General features: G+C 40.5%; 1 protein-coding gene across 11 annotated transcripts in view; it reads right to left on the bottom strand.

Annotated features, from left to right (window-relative positions):
* GTDC1 (glycosyltransferase like domain containing 1) overlaps positions 1–11,192 on the bottom strand; it is a 505,179-nt gene extending 493,987 nt beyond the window's left edge. For all 11 annotated transcript variants that reach the window (XR_004350686.1, XM_032637181.1, XM_032637182.1 and 8 more), the window contains exon 1: positions 11,108–11,192. The gene's annotated coding sequence lies outside the window, so the exon portion shown is untranslated. The remainder of the gene's footprint in view (positions 1–11,107) is intronic.
* Between the last annotated feature and the right edge of the window lie 1,411 nt (positions 11,193–12,603).

The raw sequence follows: 12,603 nt of genomic DNA, 5'->3' as shown, positions 1-12,603 counted from the left end.
CCTAACAGCCACCCTGTAACGTGAATTTGTTTGGGGCCCTTGTGAACAGCTTGCATATTCCAACACCCTCCTGGCTTCCACTGCTCTTTCTGATTATGAATGCCCCTGGAGTTCATCATTTCCTTTTACATTCAAACCTCTGGCCTATAAATCTATGAATTCAACCTTCCCAACTGGCTTGTTGTTCTATTTCTTGAGTTCAGTTCATATGATAACCAAACATAAGAGCACAACACAACAAAACTCTATACATATGGATTTCCCAACCTAGGACTACCCATCCCTTACTTTTTTAGCAACTGCCGCAAAAGGGTATCTATCACCTGCAAGCAGTATCTAGAATATCCCTTCTTCTTCCCTCCACCATTGCTGGTTGACCCAAAGTTTCTACACCTGCTTCACCTGAGAGGGTTACTCACCACCCTTTCTACCCACCTGGGGTGCCTAGGATAACCTGCGTCTCTTGAGCATTGCTTCAGAACGCCTCTCTTGCTTCTATTAAAGCTTTAGCACTCCTGTTTCTATTGTAAGCAGGAAAAGGGGGTTTCTTGCCACTGTTGGATTGCAATGGAGTAATTTATTTGGCTAGACTTCTAGGAGTCAGAATATAATTCCCCAAAGAAAGATGTTAATAATCCACAATGAGGCTCTGCCCATAGTATCAATGGCAGTATGGAACCCATCTGTAATTCATATTATATTGTTGGCAAATAACTAATTCACAAACACATTCACAAGTTGTGGACTGACCATCTAGAAAATAGCTATGAAATGTCAGGAAGACTTCACAGCAGACAGATTAGCCTAGTGTAAAGACTTCAGAGAAAATGGCAGTTTATTTTCAGCAAAGTGAATTTCACTACAACCCTTAAGTAGCCTGCCATGGTGAACAGCGCTTAAAACTGCATGAATAGCTCGCAACCAAAAGAGTGGTATCAAGAATGAATTCGCTGATAAAGTGACCATTAACCATTATCTCAACTCTGGGTATCAACAATATAGGTAGCAGCGATCTTAAATGAAAATCTTCTTTAAAAACACACACAGGAACCTTCTGCCTACTTGGAGAATGACACAGAACTCCATCCAGTGACATATCATTACAACCAGGAAAAGAAACTAGAGGTATGTAGTCCATATTCCAAAGAAATACGCAAAATATTAAAACTTTAGAACTTTGTTCATTTGATGAATCTAGCCACCATTCCTTAAAGAAACAGCTCTCAAACTTCTTAGTATCAGGCCTCCTTTGTGTTCTTGAAAAGTGAGGACTCCCAAGAGCTTTTGTTAGTGAGTTATAATTATCAATATTTACCATATTAGGAATTAAAGGCGAAAATGCTAACTATTTTTTTAATTTTTTTAAAGTGTGATTTATAATTTAATTTAAAAATTGATATAAGAGATGCAACACAATTCAGCTGATTCTCCCATCCATGGGACATTTAGGTTGTTTCCAATTTTTCACTATTATAAAATGATGTCATAGATCTATAAACATTAACATGAAAAAAGATTTGCTCTATAGTGTTAGCAGGGAAAAAAATCAAGTTATAAAATGGCATTTAGTTTGCTATCTTTTTTTGGTGAAAAAAATATGCAACTTTGAACAGATGTTTATTAAAGCACTTGTTTCAGTGAATTGTTAGTATCTGAAAATGAAGACATCTATCTCCCTACCTACACTGAGTTCCTGCAGGTGGAAACTGCTTATTCACAGACACTCTGCAAGTATTTGTTGGATGAAATAGAATATTTTCCATTTCTAGAATGTGCAAGACAATGATTAAGTTCCAGTTTTGTGACAAAATATGTTCTGCTTTCCTGATGCATTTTAAATTTTTAATGACATTTAGTATGAGAACATATTTTATGAAAAATTACTTTATTATACAAAAAAAGCTTAGTGATAAATACTGTTTTACAACTTTTGCAAATTTCTTTCATGTCTAACTTAATAGATGACAGCTGGATTCTCATATTTGCTTCTACATTCAATCTGTTGTGATACATTGTTTTGATTGACCTATGTGAAAAAAAATAGCCCCACACATATATGCAGTGAGAAAAAAGAAAGTATATGTTAATATTAATATCATTTTCAGATAACTGTGGATGTTCTTCTTTGATACTACACCAAAACTTGACAAGTAGGAGTTTTCGGTTAGCTGTAATATGAAATCTAATATCACATAAGCTTTTTGTATTGTTACTTGCTTTCTATAAGGGCCTTTTACCATAATTTTGTAACACTGATCACTTTGAAAATATTCGTTCATTAAGTTATATAAATATTGAAAATCTTGACATAATTAATACCATAGTAAAAACTCACATTCATAATATCACCACCCATCCCATCAGAAAACTCTTTAAGTACTGGGAAGCTGACAAGAGCACAGCAGTTGACTTAAGTTTTCCAAAATTTTAATTTTCACTAGCAAGCTCAAATTTTATCATCAGCAACAAATATTGTCTATTGTTTTGCCATGAAGTGACAAGTCTCACTGTTTTCATTTTCAAGAAAATCACTGCCAAATACCTAAGTCTAAATAATCCTAGTTTGTCTGGTAGTCATTCTTTCAAGTAAAAATGATGTTTCATGCAAAATACGGCTAGCTCAGCTCACAACTCAAAAGAACACATAAGGGTTTTCCTTGAGACAAACAATGTACTCTGGATATGTAGCAGAAGTGCCTTCTGCATATTTCCTACCTCATCACATAGAATAGTAAAACAATGCATTCAAGGATCAAGATTTAATAAAACTAATAATTTTTACTGCTTCATTAAGGACACTCAAGTAAAACTGGCTTTTTGAGTTTTTGTTTTTTGTTTATTTGTTTTTTATACAGTGAATGCGTGGTAGTGAAGAATACAATGATTACTAGTACACCCTGGTGCCACTGCCATTTAATATCTACTAAGATACCCACAGTTTTACCCCCTATTCCTTTAGTATCAGCAAGGCAAATGTAAAAACAGTGGAAAAGGCAAACAGTTAGTATTACTATAAAAATAGTTTTAACCTAATGGACCCCCTGAAAGGGTCTCAGTGACCCCAAAAGGCCTGTATACCACAACTTGAGAACTACGGCTGTCTTAAGGAAACATTGAAAGCTAATGAATAACTTGCCATCCCCAAATCCAACAAAAAAAATATATTAAATATCTGTATGAATTCTTTCATTTTGACTCAAAATTGGTCCAATTTGTTCTGAAACTGAATTAATAATATAAATAACAGTAGCAATTAACTTTTTTTTTTTTTTTTGCAGTACGCAGGCCTCTCACTGTTGTGGCCTCTCCCGTTGCAGAGCACAGGCTCCGGACGCGCAGGATCAGCGGCCATGGCTCACGGGCCCAGCCGCTCCGAGGCATGTGGCAGCTTCCCGGACCGGGGCACGAACCCGCGTCCCCTGCATCAGCAGGCGGACTCGCAACCACTGCGCCACCAGGGAAGCCCAGCAATTAACATTTAATGAGTTCTTACATGTATTATCTCATTTAATACTCATAATAACTCTATTAATTTTCTCACATATTCATGTTACAGATGAGGAAGCTTGAGGTCCAGAGAAGTAAAGCCACTTTTCCAAAGTCATAATAACAATTATCAGTATTTATGGATTCCAGCTTTACTCAATATTTTGCATACCTCATCTCTTAAGTCTTAACAACCTTTTTATTATCCTTTTTCCCCTTTTTAACTCTTTAAACTTTAATACCCATTTTACAGATGAAAACTTTTAATCGAAAAAGTAAAGAACCCTGCCCAATGTTACTCAAATGTTAGATCATCTATATTCAAATCCAAGTCTGTCTTACTCCAGCAAGTACACTCCACATTCTGCTTCCCTATCCCACATATCGGCATATCCTTTGTATATAAATAGATTGTTGCAAAAGTCTTACGTACTTTCAAAAGAGAAAGAGAAAAACAAATATCGTATATTAGCGCATACATGTGGAATCTAGAAAAATGGTATAGATAAACCAGTTTGCAAGGTAGAAATAGAGACACAGATGTACAGAACAAACAAGGAGGGGAAGCCTGGGGAGGGTTATGAATTGGGAGATTGGGATTGACGTATATACACTAATATGTATAAAATAGATAACTAATAAGAACCTGCTGTATAGCACAGGGAACTCTACTTCACTTTTCAGTACAGTAGAAACTAACACAACATTGTAAAACAACTCTACCCCAATAAAAAATTAAAATTAAAAAAAAAATAAACACATAAAAATAAATAAATAAAACATATAATAGCAAAGCAGTTATAGGAATAAAAGAAAAACAAAGTCAACTGCACAAGACCTCTATTTGGAATAATTCTTGCTTACTTGACTATCTCTGTTATCAAATGGAACAAAATCTACTTCTTTTTAAAATCGTGTATGATCCAGATAAATAGTTCATTAATTCACATTATTAAACACTTATCTGCACATGACAACAAATCAATACAGCTAAGATTACTCTTTAAAAAAAAACTAAATACACTAAGCTGATATTACTCCAATATTACAGATGAGGAAACTGAAACCAAGAGGAAGCCTAAACTCTTCAATCACATTGCCTGCAAGTATTTAAGAAGGTCTCAGGCAATGAACTAGAAATTGCTCACAAGGTCTGTATACAGAGCTTGCTGATATCATATCCACTCTACCCAAGGCAATCATGATATGAACCGTCTTGTATCTCAAAGACCAAGAGGTGAAAAGGAAGCTGGTGATGCTGAAAATAAAGAGCCATGTTCTGAGGTGGTTTAAGTAAAGCACCTATAGGTAATGCTGAAGAAAGAAGTAAAATTCACTTACAGAGGTGTCAGATAGCACACACCTCTGCTGCTAAGATGAGCTTACCTCTGTTTAAACAAAACATACCAAAAAAACCAAAGCCTAGAGGAAAATGTCACCACAGCTACACAGACTATCTACAGATTGCACAATAACTTTCAGATGCCAGGAGCCCAGGAATGCTGCAAACCTTAGTAAATGGCAGCAGAAATCATTTTCCTAAAACACTCTAATCAATCACAAAAATTTTCATTTCAAGTTAGGATTTGCAAAGGTCAGGGGTTATGCCCCAATGCTTGTTTCTATTTCAAGGGCTTACAGTGCAAACTGCTGCTTAAATATTAAAGCCCAAGGGGGACATGAAAAGAATCAAGGTTTTATCCAGCTCAATTCACCCTCCACAACTTGTTGCAACAACTTGCAGGAAAACATCTTGAGACTGGACAGAGGAGTGTGGCTTTAATTTCAAATCAAGTGTATTCTCAAGGAGTCCCCAAACACATTTGACATTTGACAGGAAGGTGACAAAATGGGAGGCTGTGGTGTACCTCCTAAAAGGGCAGGCAGTACGGGCGAGAGATGAGCAATTATACTTGTCACAGAATACGATATTCTGGATTCCCTCTGTGGCAAAAGAAAAAAAAAATTATAGAGCAAACTTTACCTCCTCCATCAATGATTCCCAGCATGATCAAAAAGAATCAGAATCTAGTAATGTAAAACCAGCTGACAGATATATAGAAAAAAAAAAAAAATCAAGATTGAGGTCATGGCCCTTAACATGCATCATTTACACTAAGGATTCCCCCACTTATCTGAATTAATTTCATGCACCTCATCTCATTCAGATAATTGAAGTTTTCCTCTTAGAGTTGTAAAGTGTTTACCTCAACATAATTAGTAAACTATCCACTTAAAAATTCCACTACAAAAATTACCACCCCCTCCTCTCTACACATAAATGTATACTCCACTATCCTTTAAAGTATGAGATTTTGGCCTTCATGGGGAATGCAGTTCAACAGTCCTCTTTAAAAAATTAGCACAAGAAATTCTACACGAAAAGTTATGGTCATTACTTTATTAATAAGTGTCTGCATTACTTGTTAAAGACATGGTAATTTGGGTATTCAATACATGACTACTGTTCTGAAACCAAATTAAAGGTTTAGACTACTAAAGAGTTTGATGACTCGCTTCAATACAATAACTGGGATTGTATGGAGAACAAAATCAAAGAGGTCTCTCTTTTTTTATGAGCAGGCATTTAAGGGCCTTTTAATGAGAATTTATTCTTTAGTATATAATTACTAATGCACAAAAATAGGGCCATTAGGGCTTCCCTGGTGGCGCAGTGGTTGAGAGTCTGTCTGCCGATGCAGGGGACACGGGTTCGTGCCCTGGTCCGGGAAGATCTCACATGCCGCGGAGCGGCTGGGTCCGTGAGCCATGGCCGCTGAGCCTGCGCGTCCGGAGCCTGTGCTCCGCAACGGGAGAGGCCACAAGAGTGAGGGGCCCACGTACCGCAAAAAAAGAAAAAAAAATAGGGCCATTAAATTCACTTCTTTATAGTGCCATAAAACTTCTATTTGTAAGAAATATAAAATAATATACATTTAATCAAACTCCAGAAAAACAGAAATGTGCAACACCTAACAACACATGGTGAAAATTATATACATTTTCTTAAATAAACTCCCTGCAAGATGACTAATGATGCTATTTTGTATGTGGATATGCTTATAATTTAAAATACACAGACTCCCTAGTACTTATGATGGCAATGAAATGTCTGAACTTCTTGTATGAATTCTCAATTTCTATATGAAAATTGCTTTCCCATACTGATAACATACTATTGATTATATCCAATCAATATTTATTTATCACCTGCTATGTGCCACTAAGCGCTGAGGACACCGACAGGAACAGCACAAATTCGGTCCCAACACTCTGGGTACACACAGTCTAGAAAGAAAGATAACGAACAAATGTGCTATGGGAAAGTATAACAGATACTTGGTCAAATGAAAGCTCAAAACTGAGAGAAAACCTGGTTAGAAAATCAAACACCTGAAATAATTAGTTACCACTGAAACTGGATAGAAATCACCCAGTAACTCAGCTACAAAGGCAGAGAACCAAGAGCAGGGTAGTCAGGAAGGGGATCTGTGTAATGACTGGATGACCAGGGTGTCCTAGCGTCAGATGCAAATGAAAGTTGACCCTCACAAAAAGCTGAAATTGTAACAGCCAAAGAGCCCAGCTCTCAGCTGTCCTGTCCTCAGTACCTAAGAAGTCAATCCAGTGAGTGTGAGTCTGAGAAGCAGTATCAAAGTATCTTGACTCTGCTAGTTCTGCCCCAGTTGAAGTAGAACCCCAACTGTCCACCATGGACAAGACCAGGTCCAAGTTCCCTGAAGGAAGAGAGGATGGTGAGGAGAGGGAGAGCTCTGGAGCAGGCTCAAGACAAGGTTCCAGGTCCACAAGGGATTTGGAATACAAAAAGGAATAATAAAAGAAATATATCAACTCTATGGATTATTTTATGCTAAGGAAATACTGCAGAACTGCTTCACTTTTAAAAATAAGTACTCAAAAAAATTGTAATCTTGAGTTTAAATGACTTAAGTGTGACCTTCAAGTGTGGGAGAAAACGACTAGACAGTCTCACTAATTCTTAATCAATTGTCTGATTCTATAACCTAATTCCATCTAAATCTATATTAATATATCCTAGATGCTTCACACATACTTCCCTAAAATGTTTATGCCATATATTTCAAAACTCCTGATGAGTGAAAGCATTTTTCAAAACGAGAATCTCATTTTGAAACTCAGTCAAAGTGAGTACATGCCAAGGATATAGTAAGACGCCATACCTCTGTGAGCAATGGATGCCGAGGGCACCAGAATAATTCCAGATCCCACCTCCTGAAGAGGCTGGGGATCTTACGGTATTTTCAGTCTTAAAAATCAATTCAAGAAGTGGGTGGAAAAGACAGAACAGGGAGTGGGTGGGCCAGGTAGCCTGGGACTGACACAGGAACCAGCAATGATAGATATGAAATTATTTGCCCCCTACAAATTAAGCACTATCATACTCTACTGTACAATTGTTTTCAGTAATAGTGTCAGGAGGGGGAAAAAAATGCATGTAGTCCAAAGATGATGTCCCTATGAAAACTATTATTCATATAACTCAACATACTCAAATAGGAATCACACTATGGAAATGGCCCTGCATTTGCCCAAACATTACTTGCCAAGGCTATTCAAAGGGTGGAGTGGTGGTACTTTCCAAAAGAAATGCTTGAAAAATTTCCTCAGTAATTTTTTTTTAATAAACAAAGCACACTATAATAATCTATTAAAGAAAGAATATAAGCCTAAGGGAAAAAGAAAATACAGTAAGGTTTGTTTGGTTTGGGGTTTGTTTGTTTGTTTTCATTATCACCACCATGAAGCACAAGGCATCAGCCAAAAACTGTTTAAAATATCATTTCAGGACAGTTTTTTACCACAGGAGTCTGAACTCCATAAGTCATGCTGCTTCCAGAAGTCTACGTACTGAAAAATATATCTTTATAAAGTGAAACCAAGGCCTTAAAATGTGGCATACAGTAACAATTAGGGTCATTCAATTCACGATTCTCAAACTTTGCTCCAGTGGAAAATTTGTATTATTTTAGCTCAACTGAGGTGTCCTATCAAAAAATTTAAATAATGGTGTCCTTTTCCAATTTCACAGTGGGTAATGTACGTTAAAGAACAAAATTCTCAATGTTAACCTCTTGCCTCAATTTATCTAAAATATTAGATACCTGCTACCTCCTTCAATATTAGAATTCAGCCTAACAGAGTATCTATTCAACACAAAAATGGAAATGAGGTATTTCAAGTTTATAATATCATGATTCATGACTTCCAAGCACTCTGCTACCTTCTTAAATTTGATTAAGCCCAACAAAACCACAAGCATTACAAAGTACACTTCGCTTGACATGAAGCATACAAAGATGAATAAAACACAGCCCACCTTACATGAAGCCACACCAGGGAAAATGCACACAAGCCAAAAAGTATCTACTAAACACCTGCAGTAAACACTGGAGTGGGAGATGCAAAGAATTCACCCTACCCCAGCAAGGACCTGGGGACTTCTGCATTGAGGACCACTACCAAAAGGGAGCTGAGGATGCTGGAATTCGATGACTCCATGTGTTACAGGACCTTTCTTCCTAATTAATATCAAGGTTACATACACCATAACCCTAGGACTCCTGCAATGCCAACCTGCTGGAATTGACACAGACTATCTGAATCAAGAATATGAATAAACATTCTCGAAGTGAAAATAGTTACTAAATTCAAACAAACTGGAAAGTACTGTTTCAATTGATGAAATGTAAAGATTGCCTAAATATAATCTGTATCATTTGATCTAATGACTCCAAATCACAAACTAAGGCATATACTCAAAACACCGGGAAAAAATTCAACGCTAGTAATAACTTGGCTTTTTTGTTCTTAAGACATCAAAATCAAAACAAATTTTGGTACAAAAATATCCATTGGGGAGGTATGAATGATCTACCTAGGTGTTCGGTTAAGTCAGCTAGTTCTATTCAGTTCATGTTAAATCTCTTCAGGAAACTTGGATTACTTTTACTCTGCAAAATTATAGGGTTGCAATAAATTAATTATTAATAATAATTAATAGTTAACTGCTGAAGTTCCTCACAAACAGAAAATTCTGTACTTCTGCAGTCTGTCAGATTAAGATGTCAACACGGTTTCAAAACAGGAGTAAAAAAGCCTTCTTAACTTCTCAAATTGGTAATGCTATAAAATTCAGTTTCCTACCTTATCTCAGTATCACGGTTCACATTTTACCTACCCAGTTTTCAAGTTCGTCAAAGAAAGTTTCATGATTCAAAGGGTACTCCTCCCACTCCCAATACTAAAACTGTTTCTTAAATACAAGATCCTAAGGAAAATATATAATGAAAGGCAGTGAGAAATGTGAATCTATTCCACATCAAACCTGGAATGCACTAATTAAAATTCAATATTGCACTTGGTACGTGGGCTCCTACATGAAACTCCTGCCATGCTCTAGCTTAAGGTTAAACAGGTTAATAGAATCCAATAAAATGGCTCTATTGAATTATACTGGATTTCTTTTCAACAGCTCCTTTACCTGACCATTCTGTTGAACTTTAAAACCAACTTCAGAGGTAGCACCCAATAACCAAGGAGAGCCACGGCTCACGGGGGCTGCATTCTGCAACCCACCTGGTGTGGAAAATCACCGTCAACGCACGTTTTCCATTTCAAACTGTGATACAGGTGGAGGAAAAAGTGTAAAGCCTTCTCTTTGAACCTCCCATCACACTGCCTCCAAGCGCTAACTTAAGAATTATCTCAAAGACAATGTAATGCAGTACAGTTCTCAGAAAACTCTAAAAAGTTGCCTTTGCCAGAGAGGAGAGACCAAAAAAAAAAAAAAAAAAAAGAACTCCCTCTAGACTAAAGGTTAAATTAACGTAGTACTGCAACCTCGCTGTTGGGTACACGGCTGGATTTACAGGACAAATTCAGAGAACCTTTCCCCCGCCCGAACAGACTGCCTGGGTCCCGATTAAAATAAGTATATGCGGGATCGTCAGAGGAGGGAAGGGGGCGGGGAGAGCGCAGAGTGAGCGAGGTCTTTAGCCTCCGCTAAGGGGCTGCTGAGGTCAGGAGAGTTAGGGCGATAATGGGGCCAGGCGCAAAGGGTCCTTCAGGAAGACCTGGCGGCGCGCGGCGCGAGGGACCACTGGCCCGGCAGTCTCGTGGTCGGCAATGAGGCCGCTCCGCTCCTCGGGCCAAGGCCGGGAGCCCGGCCCCTCCTCCCCGCGAGAAGGCGACGCGCCCCCAGCCACCCTCACCGGCCGCGCGACGAGGCGGCTGCGGCGCGCTGGCTGCGGGAAGCCGGCCCGCAAGGAGCGCAGAACCCAAGAAAAGGAGGTCAGAAAATGGCCAGCGCGTATCAGGAATGAGACACAGCAGCCGGGGTGCCCGGCTCAGGGCGCGGGGCGGACGGCGGCGCCGCGAACGCAGCGCGTGCGTCCGGGAAGCGCGCCGCCCGCGCGGCACTCAGCTCCGCCCCCCGGCTCCCCGCGCCGCCGCCGCCGCCGCAGCCCCTCTGGGAACTCCAAGCCGCGCGGCCCCGCGAGGCGGGCGCCAAGGAGGGGAGGGGCCGCGCTCCCCGCCTCCCCGCCGGCCCGCGCGGCTCCCCAGCCCGGAGCCTACTCACCTCCTCCTCCTCCTCCTCCTAGTCTCTCCCTCCTGGCCACCAGCGCGGCCCAGCCGGCGACGCGCTGACGCCGTGCCCCTCCCCCGCGGGCCGCCGCCGCCGCGCCGCCGCCGCCGCCGCCCCGCCCGGCCCGCGGCCGCAGCGCCCTCGGGACGCGTCAGGCGTAGGCCCCGCCTCCTGGCCCGCCCACGCGCTCACCACTCCGCCCCCCTGCGCGGCCAGGTTGTTGCGGGTCTCTGACTCAGCAGACGCTCCCGCCTTCGCGAGCCGCGGCACTTCCGCTCTCAACCCCCGAGCCTCTCCTCACCTGCCCACTGCCCTAGGACCTCACTTCGCCTCCCACGTCCCAGCGCGCCCTTTCCCATCTCTAGTCAGCACCCGCGTCTTACCCTTAAGCTTGTTTATACTCTTTCCCTAATCCCTAGTCTGGTTGTAAGCTTGCATTGGTGCCTTCTCCTTCCTTCTAGAAGGTCTTCGCTGCTCACTAGGTCAGCCTCGGTTTCTTCCTGCAGTTTTCCCGCCGGTCCCTTCTCTCCCCGGTCTCCGTTCCCCTCCCTGGCCTGCTGTAGCCACGTACCCGGCTTCTTCCCTGCCACTGCTACCTGAGGCGCAGCTCGCACCTCCTAGGCACCTGCTTGGCCAACGCGTCCTAATTTCCCTCCCCCTGGTCCCCTCAGAACCCTCTGGACAGGCTCGTTCCTTCCTTTACCTACATTTTGAGCGTCCTTTCTGTTCTCACTACCCCAAATAGTGCATATGCAGTTTGGGAGTTAATGGTATGTGCGCAGCCCCACTCGCCTCAAGAGTCACCCAAGTAGTTAAAAATCACAACGCAGAGCGATAGCAGTGGTGACAATCTTTGACTTTCATCGTCCCCATACTTTCTCTGCGATAAAATGTCAATTAACACAATTTCTATTGGGTCTTACAGTCCACAAATTTTGCCTGTTTTTCCCTGCAACCTAATCTCAATTCAGTTCTTTTATTTATAAAATTCATAGTCTGTAGAAAGAGCACCAGGATCTTTTAGGTCTCTCGTTTAATTACCTGTAAAAGGAGGAATTTGTTTCTTCCACATTTAAATTTCTGTGATTCCGAATCAAAGGATTTTGTATTTGGAAGGAGCTTGTGGGTTAAATGAGTCAGAAGAAGGCAAAACATGCAAATGTAACTAGAAGTCTGGTAAACTTCATTTTTAAAACTGCAACTTGGAAGAGTTAGGTTGTGATGTGGAAATGAGTTGAGAGACATACCAAAATAAGGGAAACTGATTAGGCCTTTAAAGTTACATCCACAAGTTGCTTTAAATTATGTGAGTAAACATATTATCCTTAAGTTGAAGAATTAAAACTATCTTCCATTCTAAACAAAATCCAGGCTCTATGAAGACCCTCAAAGTTTAAAACCATTGTTGAACTGAACAACAGCATTACAAGCATGCGAAAACCTTATCAACCATCTGTCCATCCACTTTAACACAAATTGGGAAACAGAAA

This window comes from Phocoena sinus, chromosome 7 (assembly GCF_008692025.1).
Source record: "Phocoena sinus isolate mPhoSin1 chromosome 7, mPhoSin1.pri, whole genome shotgun sequence".
NCBI lineage: Eukaryota > Metazoa > Chordata > Mammalia > Artiodactyla > Phocoenidae > Phocoena > Phocoena sinus.
The sequence above is the reverse complement of the archived record's forward strand: the minus strand, read 5'-3'. Positions and strand labels throughout refer to the sequence as shown.